This window comes from Dysidea avara, chromosome 11 (genome assembly GCF_963678975.1).
Source record: "Dysidea avara chromosome 11, odDysAvar1.4, whole genome shotgun sequence".
Lineage (NCBI taxonomy): Eukaryota > Metazoa > Porifera > Demospongiae > Dictyoceratida > Dysideidae > Dysidea > Dysidea avara.
In genome coordinates, this window is record NC_089282.1 from 26781427 (window position 1) to 26794636 (window position 13210).

The following is a 13210-nucleotide window of genomic DNA, read 5'->3' on the forward strand; positions in this document are numbered from 1 at the left end:
AAAACTTGACACACTAGTATTTGAAAAATTTTTTTGTTAATTTAAAAATGAAGTAGGGATCTATGCAATAAAAACTAGGAAAGCAAGACAGGAATGATGGTATTACAGCATAGCTTGGTGGGAAAGTCCCTACTTCAGCACATAAGCTATAATTTTGTTCAATGCCAAAGTAGGGACTTTCCCACCGAGCTATGCTGTAGTAATACCATCATTCATGTCTTAATAGTTTTCCTAGTTTTTATTGCATAGGTCCCTACTTCATTTTTAAATTAACAATTTTTTTCAAATACTAGTATGACTTAAATAATGAGATAACCTGTCCGCCGGTATTTGTTATTTTATGAGAAGCTGATAAGGTAATCATCAGGTATATTGGTTTCATTGTACCACAGATCTTAAAAACAAACGAAAATAAAATATGTGACCAGATCTGCAAAACCCCACATGTTCACACATTTTCAAATTGCATTTTTGCACATTATTAGGATTCTGTTTTATTACATTTCATTTATCTACAACTGTACGTACTGTAGACAGCCAAAGGATGGTCAACTGAAGTTTCAGTCCAAAATGCTGACAGATTTAGATGCAGTGCTACTAAGTGGTAACAACAGAATAATTGATGTATTCAGTGTGGTGGTGTAGCCAGGCCTTCAGCAATGGGTGGGCACACTCACCCACACATTTCACCCCATGCAACTATCTAGCAGAAAATGTGAGTCCATCCTTAGTGGACCATATACATACATGTGGCTTAAAAACTGTTTCAAAAGTGCATAAATGTGTCTAGCTGGCTATACGCTATGCTGCTGTTCCTGCAGCTTATTTCACTACTACTGCACGAATGATATAGAAGCTAGAAATAAAAACTAACATATTACACCTCCTTGTCTTGTTCTGTTAGCTCATCTGCACTTGTACACAACTCTTTCTACTCTTAAGATAGTCGTATGGCTTATTCGCAGTCACCACTGAATCTATCGTCTCTAACTGACTTATCTAACACCAGAGAATTTAATTTTCCTTTATCACTTTAGGCCATTTGATCTCACCAATAACAGAACCCGTGCTGCTACGCACAACAGTGTTCCTCTTTCCCCTGCCTAAAATTGGGATCACGTGATGCTGTGCATTAAATAGAAAGCACCAAAACTACTCGGATCACACAATATAATCATTGAACTTATCTCACTAGCACAGCTGTTGATTTACAGTGCTGTCAAGGTAGGCACTACTCATTTCTTGTTGGTAATAGCATTAATGGGTGTGCGCCAATGTCCCAGGAAAATATGGGTAGGCATGTGCCCACCCTTGACTATGCCACTGGTACAGTGATAGTATACGGACAATTAACTACAGGTGTTTAATTAAATGACCACAACTTACAAATGTAGTCTTATACGGAGTTGTAACTTACACCGCAACATTTTCAATGAACAGGCGAATCCATTGCCAGGGCCGGTTCATTTTTTTAACATTGGGTGGGCCAAATTGTTACATACTAAAGTAACTACTGTGCTTGCAAAATGCAAAGCATTTTTCCCTCTAGGGGGTAGCCAGTATCCAGCTTAAAATTTTTGCCAGTCCATTTATCCAGTTTGAAAATCCAGTTGAAAGCTGCCAGTTGAAAGCTGCCAGTTGCAGCTAATGTTGGTTTAATATTAACTTACAAAAGCTTGATCAAACCTTGTTAAGTTACGTATTGTCTTCTCCGTGATAGCCTTCTGGCAAGTGTGGCAAAACACTACATCAGAATATAGTTAATGAAGAAAGCTACCCCATGAATGTTGGCAAGAGCAATTCCTTAAAACCATGTATCTCTGTGGGAAACCTAAAAGTAGTAGCATAGGGATGAAATGGCTTGTCCAGTTTAATGTCAACATGTGTTGTCGCCAATCCTAATTAAATAAAAGCCATAAATGCCTGTCCTAAATAAAGACCGGGGGTGCCTGTCCTAAATAAAGGCCAAGGGTGTTACCTTACAAGGTTCAGGGAATGATGTGAGATAACAATTATGAATGGCCTCCTACAACAACTACAACTATGACAAACAATGTCAACAGTAGCTGTTACAAGGAGAAACATGAGTCAGCTGCTTCAGTGACAATTGGGAACCAGGAATCAGAATGGTATGTGTGTAGCTGAGCAGTTGCATCTCCTTGGTAATGAAATCGGCTCTGCCATATTTTTGTTGAACCCTGGCAATTGCTTGGTTACTGTGGTAGCATTTATCTGCATTGTAGCAACTTTGGTTTAGTGTATAACATTGGTATGGTACGGTGTGCTATTGTAGGTTGTTCTAATCAATCTCCAGAAGACAAATGCCACTTTTTCAAGCTTCCAGCAGTGATACAACACCAGAGAAGCCAAATATGTGAAGTGACATCAGAATGGAGACAGACTTGGTTAAAGGCAATTTCACGGGAAGATTTGACTAAGAAAAGCTTGGCTAATGTGTTTGTCTGTGGAAAGCACTTCAAAAAAGGTACAAGCTTTAGCTGGCAAGCTAAAGGTAGCTATACTATTACCACAGATGACTAGGATATGCATATTCGGTGTAGCAACTGCATACATCACCATGGGCTAGTGGAGTAGCTATATTGTAGCTGTGTGTCTATAGAAATACAAAATTTAGCTTCCAAAAAAAAAAAAAATTGCTTCAACATGAGAACAGGCTTCCCCTAATCCTACCATGCATGTACAATGAGCAGATTCTACATCTCCATCATCTTTGCATTTAACCCACATTGAGAGGAGGGGTTCATTAGCTCTCTGCAAATGTCTAACCTATAGTGTAAGTATGATGTAATGTACGGTGACCTCAGTATAACATGATTTACCACACCACATACATATAGCCAGATATTATTATTATTATTGTACAAGACAGCTATTGCACTCTATATACAAGAGCCACACAATTAGCAGACAGAAGGTAAACGCTTGCTAACTACTACACTAGTTGAACCACCGCACGAGTACAGATACAGCCTTTCCAACAGTCACAACTCTATTATTGTCATCAAGTTTTTGACACCAAGGACATTTACAAACCCGCTTTCAAGATACTTATACGTTTCTAAGCTTTTAAATGCCTTAAATTTTTCTGATGTATAAAACTCTCTGCCAGGACCAAGAAGTCCTTCTGTATGAAGCTGTTCTGCTGGGATGCAGTATGGATCACCTATGCCTGAAACCTTTTCTAAATATCTCCTTTTGTTACTAAGGACTAAATTACTGGCGTATTCACTGAGTCTCTGACTTAATTCAGGTGATGCCATTAGTTACACAACTCTAGCCTGCAAAAAAATATGGCGACTGATTTTGTTACAAAGGAGATGTAACCACTCTATTGCTCAGTTAAAAATATTTAGGGCAGTAATTATTGGGTGGACTATGGCCCACCTGGCCCACCCTCTTGTCCATTGCTTGGTAAGTTATGTCTTAATGGTCCTTCCAATGACCATGCAGGACGAAAGCAAAAATCGGAGAAAAAGATAAAGTGAACCACATGTCCAACACAAACTCAAACTTCTCTTTCTTTATGGAACACAACAATAACAAGGTTTTGTTGTTAGCACTTTCCATCATCACTAAACAGATGATCAAAAATTTACAGAATTTTTCTTTCATAATTCTAAATTATTGTACCCTTTGTGTTTAATACATTTATCAGGCTTGAGCAAACATCTCGGATTATTACAGATCCAGTCACAAATGTTGTAGCATTTCTACATAACAACACAAATACAACTTTATTGTCACAGATGTTTTAGCCCAACTTATTAAAAGGACAGTAACATGACACAATGATCCTCAGGTATTAACAACTATAACATTTCAACCATACAAGTTGTGATCACTAATAATGTTTAAGCCTATCCCCTGTACTGACTTGACACATTACACACACTGTAACAACACACATGCTTGTAATATACCAAAGGTGGCTTACTCACCACAGATCCAGACATGAGGAACTCAAATCTTTAAGTTGAACCATCTCAGAACTATACATTTTGATCTCATTCCTCTAACTGCTCATGATTATCCAGTAGAGTCTACATGATGGCAATAGATGAAACAACATGGATGTCTGTATGTGTGTACAGTATATGAGTACATTTAATAGATGTATAATTACACAGCGTATGGTTATTGTTTTCAAAACAGACAATATATACAACATGTGTCAACAACTAATCACTCACTTTGGCAGTGGTTCCATCTTGACCATAATCCACACTACAAGCTAATGGATCTTTTCCTGTCATCCATCACTCTACCTCAGTGACATCACCATAATACTGTGTTAATACAACATACACACATACAGGATGTACTACAACAAGTGTTGTTACAAGTACACAAGGACATAATACATGTACACTACATATACACACAAACACACATGTCATACACACACAATGTACACACATATTATTACAACATACTGTAATATACATACCTGTTGTTGTTGATTACCCTCTTACAGTCTTTGTTTACTATTAGCACATAACACTCATTCAGTTTCTTCCACCTCTCTTGTAGAGTGACTATCCTCACACCAATAGCCTTACTGGCATGGACTGCCTCCAACTTGACGAAATGTTGTCGATGTCCTTCTATCTGGTGTTCAACAACTTGATGTTTCTGTTGTAAGCTAATAAGAAGATTGTATTAACACACAGTTAGGATATACACACTCAAGATGTTAAAAAGTTTAGATAAATCATTAATAAACTGAACAACTTCACTATATTTTCTTACTATGGACTATTTGTGTATGTGTAACGGAGTCTCCTTAAACTAACTATATATATTCATATGTAGTGTATGTACAGAATAGAGTACAATCAAATTAAACAGTGTTACAATAGACAATAAGGTGTAGTCATATCATGTGATGTAACACTACATGTCTACCTCATGTAATACACTTGTTCATGGTACATCATTCATTACCAGATCTACAAGATTACCACATGTTAGTGTAAGATTAATTCACTAGAATGGATGACATCATGGATGAAATATTTAAAAGATTTCGTAATTTTGTGAGCACTTGTTTCACAATGAAGAAGGTGACAACAACATAAATTTTGATTCCCAACACAAGAGTAATTTTAAATTTTTTGTTTCATCTCAGTGTTCCCAAGGAGACGTAAGATATCAGCATTAGTCTGCCTTGTATTGAATGAGTGATTCACTATCTTTTAAGTGTTCACCTTCACCCTGGTTGTGGGAAGGACATAATTAACTTTACCCAGCAATGGCTTTGTCTGTTTATAGAGAACTTGATGGTGTAAATTGCATCTCTGTAGAGAACTACATTTGCAAGTTACAACCATTTTATTAAGCACCTGTAGTTTAAATTCCATATTGTCACTGTACAAATCGATCTTTCTGTTGTCACCACTTTGTAGTGCTGTAGCCTCACAAGTTCTCTGCTTCTGAGGCAGAAACTTTGGTTGACCATTCCTTTGGCTTCTAGAAAATTTAAATTTGAAAAACAATGCACTAAAATGTGAGGTTCTTGTAGATCTGGTCACATTTAAATACATACAATGGATAGATATGGTTTCATTGCACATGTCAAGGACTGCAGACCCCACACTGCATAACCTACACTACACGTGCGCGCACGCGCGCGCGCGCACACACGCACACACACACACACACACACACACACACAAACTTACTGTATAAGACAGTTCGGACATCTTTGCCAGTATCAGCTTGTGCTCTTTCTCCTTCATCCACACCTCCTCCTCTTCAGTTTGATGAGAAAACTCTTGCACTTTATGGGATTCCTGTAGTCGTTGGTGACATGTTGGTGAGGTCAGCACAAGCCTTGTCCATCTGAGCCAGTTTTTGTTTGATAAGTAAACTATCTGGATGACCTGGGGAATGTATAATGTACCGTACCCATGTGATCAGTTGGTTTAACTGTGGGTTTAATATGGAATATATATAACAAGAACAAAAAAACATACATCATGTGATTGACATATAGACTGACACTGGTGGTTCACAACACAACCATATATGGTGAATACAATAATAAACAACCACAACAGTAATTAGTAACAGGAAGCAATAATATTACCAAATGTGGACATCAGTTAGGGCTGATTGAAATTTACCTTCGAACATTCGAAGCTTCGGTGTTAGCTGTCAAGTTACAGGTTTGCAGATGATGTACTGTTGTATACTACTATTCACTCACAAGATGACTGCCACAGACTACAGCAAGACTTTGACACTTTAGAACGGTGGGCACTAGATTGGAAAATGTCATTTAATTTACAAAAATGTGAATTTCTCAGAATTACCAACAACAAAACACCCAATATTAGCTCAATACACTCTGCAAAACCAAACTATAAAGGAAGTAACTCATGCAGAATATTTAGAGGTGACTATTGATAAGAATTTATCCTGGTCAGAGCATATCAAACAAATAAATAATAAAGCCAATAATGTAAAATGCTTTTTACAACGTAATATAAGCAGGTGTCCCCCCAAACCAAAAGTAATTGTTACGAGGCTCTTGTTAAACCTATATTAGAATACACAAGCACTGTCTGATCACCCCACACACAGAGAGATATTGATACCATTGAAAATGTTCAAAGGCTGTTCAGCAAGATTTGTAACTAACAATTATTCCCGGTATAGAAGTGTGACTGAAATGTTATCCAACCTGAGCTGGCCCACGTTAACCAGATGTAGAAATGAACAGAAGGCTATAATGTTATATAAGATCATAAACTGCCAAGTTGACATAAATGCTGACAATCTTCTTATTCCTAACCCTGACATCTACCACATCAGAGGACACAATAACAGATTCATGATACCTACCAATGACAAGGATTGATTCTTACAAATTTTCTTTTTTTCCGTCCGCTATTAAAATTTGGAATTCCTTACCCCAACATGTGATTAATTTGACAGAGATTGAACAATTCAAGTACAACCTAACTGGTCTAGACACTATTTAATTAATTGATTGGTAATTATTTATGATTGTAATTGTACTATTGTTTCTTTTGTGCACCACATTCTTCTTGAGGTTTGCACAATACATTTCATATTTCATATTTCTTGTATTTATGCACATCCTTCTTAAGTTTTATCTATCTAATCCTATTTAATAAGTCATTTGGAAAGTGCATAGCAGCAGTACTGAATGGTGTGATCGATCTATTGCAAATGGGCGTGTCTGCTATACTGCAATCATGTATAGGTAAACACCAAGTAATGACTAAAAGGATGTTTTCCATGTCTATCACCTTATAAGGTGTTTTAAGGCTACAACTATGGTAGCAAGCTGAATTGCAATGGTTTAAAAGTGGGCGTGGCACACAAAGATCAATTGTAAAGAGAAGAAACTGATCACACAAGAAGAATAAGCAGCTGCAATAAAAGACAACAACGTTTCTTTGTAATTCCTTTGTAGACCATGAGTGCATTACGAAGCTTCAAAGGATAGTTTTATAATTTGAAGTTTACTTAACCTTCGAACCCATGAAACATTTGAAGCTTCATCCCAGCCCTAGTATCAGCGTAAGCTAATCAATTTAACAGTATTTCCATATAAGGTGACACCCAGTACTATAAATACACTGGTGTAACATGTGGATAACACAAGTGATAAAGACATGACTACTATTGTTTTACTACAATGTAAACAAACACATGTAACTCATGTTTGTTTCATGGTACAGAAAGATATTCTTACTCTACGTGAAGAGGAAAATCCATTGGTATATTAGATATTTCAATTCAACTCTTCCTTCACCGTTTACTGAATTGATAAAATGTTCATAAACTTGAACAACAAGGGTAGGTTTATAGGGAGGTGTTGAAGCACCCTTCTCCAAAATTTTACATGAAGCTACTAGAAGCTGTACAGCAGGTGCAATCGCATCTTGCACTTGTGGTGTGTGTGGGCAATGAAAAGATGGAAATTAAAGGGAATGACTAATCTCTATTAAGAATTAACAAAATGGTTATACCTGAGGCTGCTAAAAATGTTCTAAAGAACAGTCAACAGACCCTACAAGACAGTGTGTAAGCTGAAATTAAACCCTCTTCTTGACCTGTGTACTGATCTCACCATTGTGCTTAAAGTTTATAGCTAGGGTTTAGCTGGGACTACATTGAAATTTGAATTTCTACTAATACACTAACTACTAAATGGTAAATTAATCACAGTATGGGAACTGACATCTTAAGTGTCTAGATGATCTGACATGACCGGTAGTATAGATTGGGAAATATTTTTGCAACAAAACAATTTGTGTAGTAAAATTTCATCAAATTTTGAAAGTTTTATATGTTACACAGAATTGTGTATGATGTTATGGAAGAATGAGGGATTTACAAATTAGGGATCTAGGGTTTAGCTGGGACTACAGTAACTTCATGCACAATGCTACAACCCTGATAAACCTTACTACAGTCAACAGTTTCTTTACAACATACACAACACAATTATTATTATTTACACACTCATTCCAACCAACCATGATCAATGAACTTGTTAGCTTGTCATCTTCATCCTGTCAGTGATGGTAACAATATTATCCTCCAACAAGCTATACTTGTGTAGTAGGTCTTGTACACTTAGTAAGTGTTTATCATAGTCCTCTGACTGTAGTGACATCTAGTGGTAGTGGAAGGAATATAATAACATGTTGGTAATGTGTTCATGTGGATGATATATGTACACCCAATCTGTGTAGAACACCAACACTTCAATTGTTATTTTTTTAGAATTTTAAAACACTCTAATAGAACATCTGTGTATTAAACACAAGTTGATGTGCTACTTCTAAAAACCAGGCGCCATGCAGCTAGTTGTGCAATAATACATAATTAATTTATTGTAATTCTCGAATTTTGTAATTCATGAATTTTTTGTAATTCTTCAATTATGCTGCTATGCACTGCTAAGGAAGCGTTTGTTAAACAAACCAACAAACCGCTTTTAACAACATATTATGCACAGAAGTATCTTCTAAACTGTTTTATAGTTTGACTATTGTGTTTTTCCCCACAAATTGTTTCGAAAAAGCCTCACAGCTGCTCTTCATTTTCATTCAGGAACGTAGGGGATACGCCCCCTTCCCAACTCGATGGGGGCTATTCCTGGTAGTCTACGAGGCTAGCGCTGTTGTTTCTCGATTGTTAAAACCTGAAGGGAAGGTAATTCACGAGGTAATTCACAAAGTCTGAGGAGACTCGCTCAACCCGTATTTCAGACCACCGAAAAGAAACAACCCAAGAGCAAAGTTTAGCTGTGCGGAAGTTTAGTACAGCCTTCATTTTGCTTTTATTTCTTACATAAAAGCTGCTTTTACCATTTAACGATTTTGCTCACGTCGGTGTGTACAAACATAGATAGGTAGAAGGTACAGACAAACATAGATAGGTAGAAGGTACAGACAAACATAGATAGGTAGAAGGTACACATACACACACACTTTTACGAAAACAATTTCAGTAAACCAAGTGCATGCCCACAGCTGGCCTTTGGCCGGCTGTGGGCACAGGCCTGGTTTAAAAATTTCACTGAGGTTCCACCAAAATTGTTTTGTTGAACACACTCAACAGAATCATCATGTATATACATTGAACACAAAGTCTAGAGGTGTATTACACATGTACACACACACACATGTACACACACACATGTACACACACACACACACACATGTATACACACACATGTACACACACACATGTACACACACACACACACACACACACATGTACACACACACACACACACATGTACACACACACACACACACCTGTATTATTCCCATATCAGTGAGACACTCATCTCATTAAATTTACAGTCATCAGATCTCTCTGACTGGTCATGTGATCTTACAATAGTCCACTTTAGCCAGTAATGTATCCCACATGTTCTGTATTGACTGGATCCTGGTATATAATACACATATACAATGATGGTTACAACACAACATGTTTCACACACCTAGACTGTATACTCTAACTATCATGATAACTTTCTTGTGATAGTTCTCTACCAAGTTCCCTGATGTCTTCAATATGTGTGGACTACATAATAAAGTAGTAATCAACATTAGTATAGTGTAGTACATATTTCTTGATCTGATCCTTTTACAGTCAACAGATAATCAAATCAATTGATCATGAACTACTTCATTAAGTTGTTATAAGGGACAATAACACTTGTGTGGTGGGTAGACTACAAAATTGTTTGTGTAAGTGAATTTGATCACACAGATGACACTGTTCATTAACATTACAGAGTTCTGTTCAATTACTCTAATAGAACATACAAAGTTGACAAAACACTCTAATAGAACAGTCACTATAAACACTACACTACCTACCCTGTATTCCACATCAGTGTGGATAGCCTCATGTCTCTTTAGTGCAGAATGCATGTCACGTCCATTATCCATTTCATCAAGTATTTGTGTCATGTCGTAGGCAAACTCCTCTGCTAAGTGTTCCAGTTTTTCTTGTCTACATGCAAATACACCAGGAATACTTTAATGGGGCAGTACACCAAGCCATACAAGTGCAGAAACCATACAAGTGCCACAAGTATTTGATGTAGTTTTTATGCAATTAACAAGTGATTGTGGTTGGGAAATGAACAACAATTCTCACTTCCTTTTACAGCCTGCTACAACATTTTGTTGTGGAATTATATGTACAAGTACACAAAAAAAATTTGGAATTTTCATCTCGAGTAGGGACCATAGCACATCGATAAAAGTACTGAAACAAGCTGGAGTAGTCCATGATATTAAATCACAGTAAAACAATAAGAAGTGTTATATTCCTACTGTGCTCAAGATACCATAATGGAAATGTACAGTAGGGATATAACACTTCTTATTGTTTTACTTTGATTTAATATCGTGCACTACTCCAGCTTGTTTCAATACTTTTTATTAATGTGCTACAGTACCTACTCTAGTTGAAAATTCCAATTTTTTTGTGCACTTGTTTGTTAACTTTTTTTGTAAATAATTATTATGACTGGTGAACCCATGCATACCGCATCTGAAATGACGCTGTGCACCCCAGCTATATCAATTATCATCTGAAAAGTGAAGTATCCATTACGCTTCATTGTCAGTTATGTTCAACCTGTTACACAGCATTATAAATCAAGAACTGTTCAAAAAGCACCTCTACAATCAACATAGCCACTATGAAAAATACGGACAACTTCCATTACGAAGGGAAGCCATCACATGCTACTGCCAAATCGACACTTTTCGCTGTCAGCAAAGATGAATGGGACACAAAGGAGGACACTGGTAAGTCCATGAACAATGCATTGTACGTACTGTGGTATGCCAAAAGGCAACTCTTGTGCCGAAGCGACGTTGAACAGTGAAAAAATCAAGCGCATAGTCTTAGCCATTATCAAGTTACGCTTGTCTGAAGGTATCAGTCAGTCAGTCAGTCAGTAGAAAATTCCATTACATAATTTTAAAATAATAAATTCCGTGGCAACTTGTTGAAAGCATTTCGGGTCAATATGAAAGCTTGTTTGGGCTTACTTTTACCTAACCAATACTGTCTCATTGTCGTCTGAGACTGTTTTTGGGTGATGTTATTTCTTGGGCCACGCCTACTCCTTTGTGGTCCCTACTATACAGTATGATAAACAGGTTATTTAAGCCAAGTAAAATGATTATAAATGGCCTGGAAATGTAGCCACAAGAACAGCAGCACTAGTCCATTGTTAGACCATTAATTAACTGAACAAGCTTGTTTACTACAAGTTCTTGTCAGTGCTACAATCATGACAACATGACAAGTTAGTACCAGCTGCTAGAGCCTGGCTGTTCATGACTAGTCTCATGCCAGGCTACCGTCTGGTGACAATGCTCGAGTTTCTTGGGCCCGGAAGTGCTATCCAGCCAAAATATTGGCTGGCCAATCAGAATCGACGAGTTGTATAATCGCATGAATGTATTGGAAGTAGACGAAAAAGAAGATGATTTAAAGCCATTTATCAGAAGTTACTCATCAAGGTTGTTCAAAATGTTTGTTGTCAAGTTGTTTTCTCCGATCTCACCTTATGAATCGTGACTCGACGTTCCACCAAAAATGAAACGCTACCCTCTACTAATACGATAAATGAAGAGATCGCATCTAGTAAATGCCCTATTCTGAGTTTTACTTTATTCCTAGCCATTTTCGAATGGTTTTTCACTGTTTTAAATCGATTACGCAACTCCTCGATTCTGATTGGCCAGCCAATATTTTGGCTGGATCGCACTTCCGGGCCCAAGAAACTCGAGCATTGTCACCAGACGGTGTTTGCGCATTAGCGCGAGCCCGGTTGGGCATGAGACTAGTTCATGACCTGATAGAGCACAGGATAAAGTTTTTTTGCTACAAAAAAAAAAAAAAATTATATGAACTAGAGAGAAGATACCTTACTTAAAAAATAGCACTGTTAGTCTGTTACCATAGCTTTGCTCACAATTATCCCGTGAGAAGATCACTACAAGTTCACCATTTAGTGGTATAATGTAGTAAAACACAACATATTTCACCAGATGTAAAATCAGCACTTGTATGGCTTGGAACATACTGTCCCTTTAAGTACTAATCTCAGTACAAGTTGTCATGACTGGAAACTTCCATTATAGTATAGCGACACAACCCAAAAATTGTGCACTTTTTCATAAAGCCATGAAACTTTCCACATAAATAGTAGTCCTCAATACATGTATTTTTAGATATAGTACCATCGCTGATTTGACCTTTGGTGACCTTTACTGCCATTTTTGTACAGAAAATTGATTATTTTTGTCTTTAACTCCCTGAGGTGGTAATTAACTTGTTAAAACATGGTACCAAACAAAAGATCTTACTGATAGAAACAACTTGGTTTTTATTTGAAGTCAATAGGTGATTTCATTCTTAAGTTATGAGTATTTTTATTAGTTGCAAAATTTGATAAATTTATGCATAATTATCTGCCCACAGGTAATTCACACCTCAAGGGAAGGTAAATTTATCAAATTTTGCAGCTAGTAAAAATGATCATAACTTTGTAATGAAATCACCTATTGACTTCAAATAAAAACCAAGTTGTTTCTATCAGTAAGATCTTTTGTTTGGTACCATGTTTTAACAATTTAATTACTGCCTCAGGGAGTTAAAGACAAAA

The 13210-nt window shown here is 36.9% G+C and overlaps 1 protein-coding gene across 1 annotated transcript in view; it reads right to left on the reverse strand.

The window, feature by feature from the left end:
- Window positions 1–3794: 3794 nt before the first annotated feature.
- LOC136238916 (sodium/bile acid cotransporter 7-A-like) overlaps window positions 3795–13210 on the reverse strand; it is a 51003-nt gene continuing 41587 nt past the window's right edge. The window contains exons 9-11 of the mRNA XM_066029576.1: window positions 4212–4307; window positions 3960–4061; window positions 3795–3912 (exon numbers count right to left, since the gene is read on the reverse strand). The gene's annotated coding sequence lies outside the window, so the exon portion shown is untranslated. The remainder of the gene's footprint in view (window positions 3913–3959; window positions 4062–4211; window positions 4308–13210) is intronic.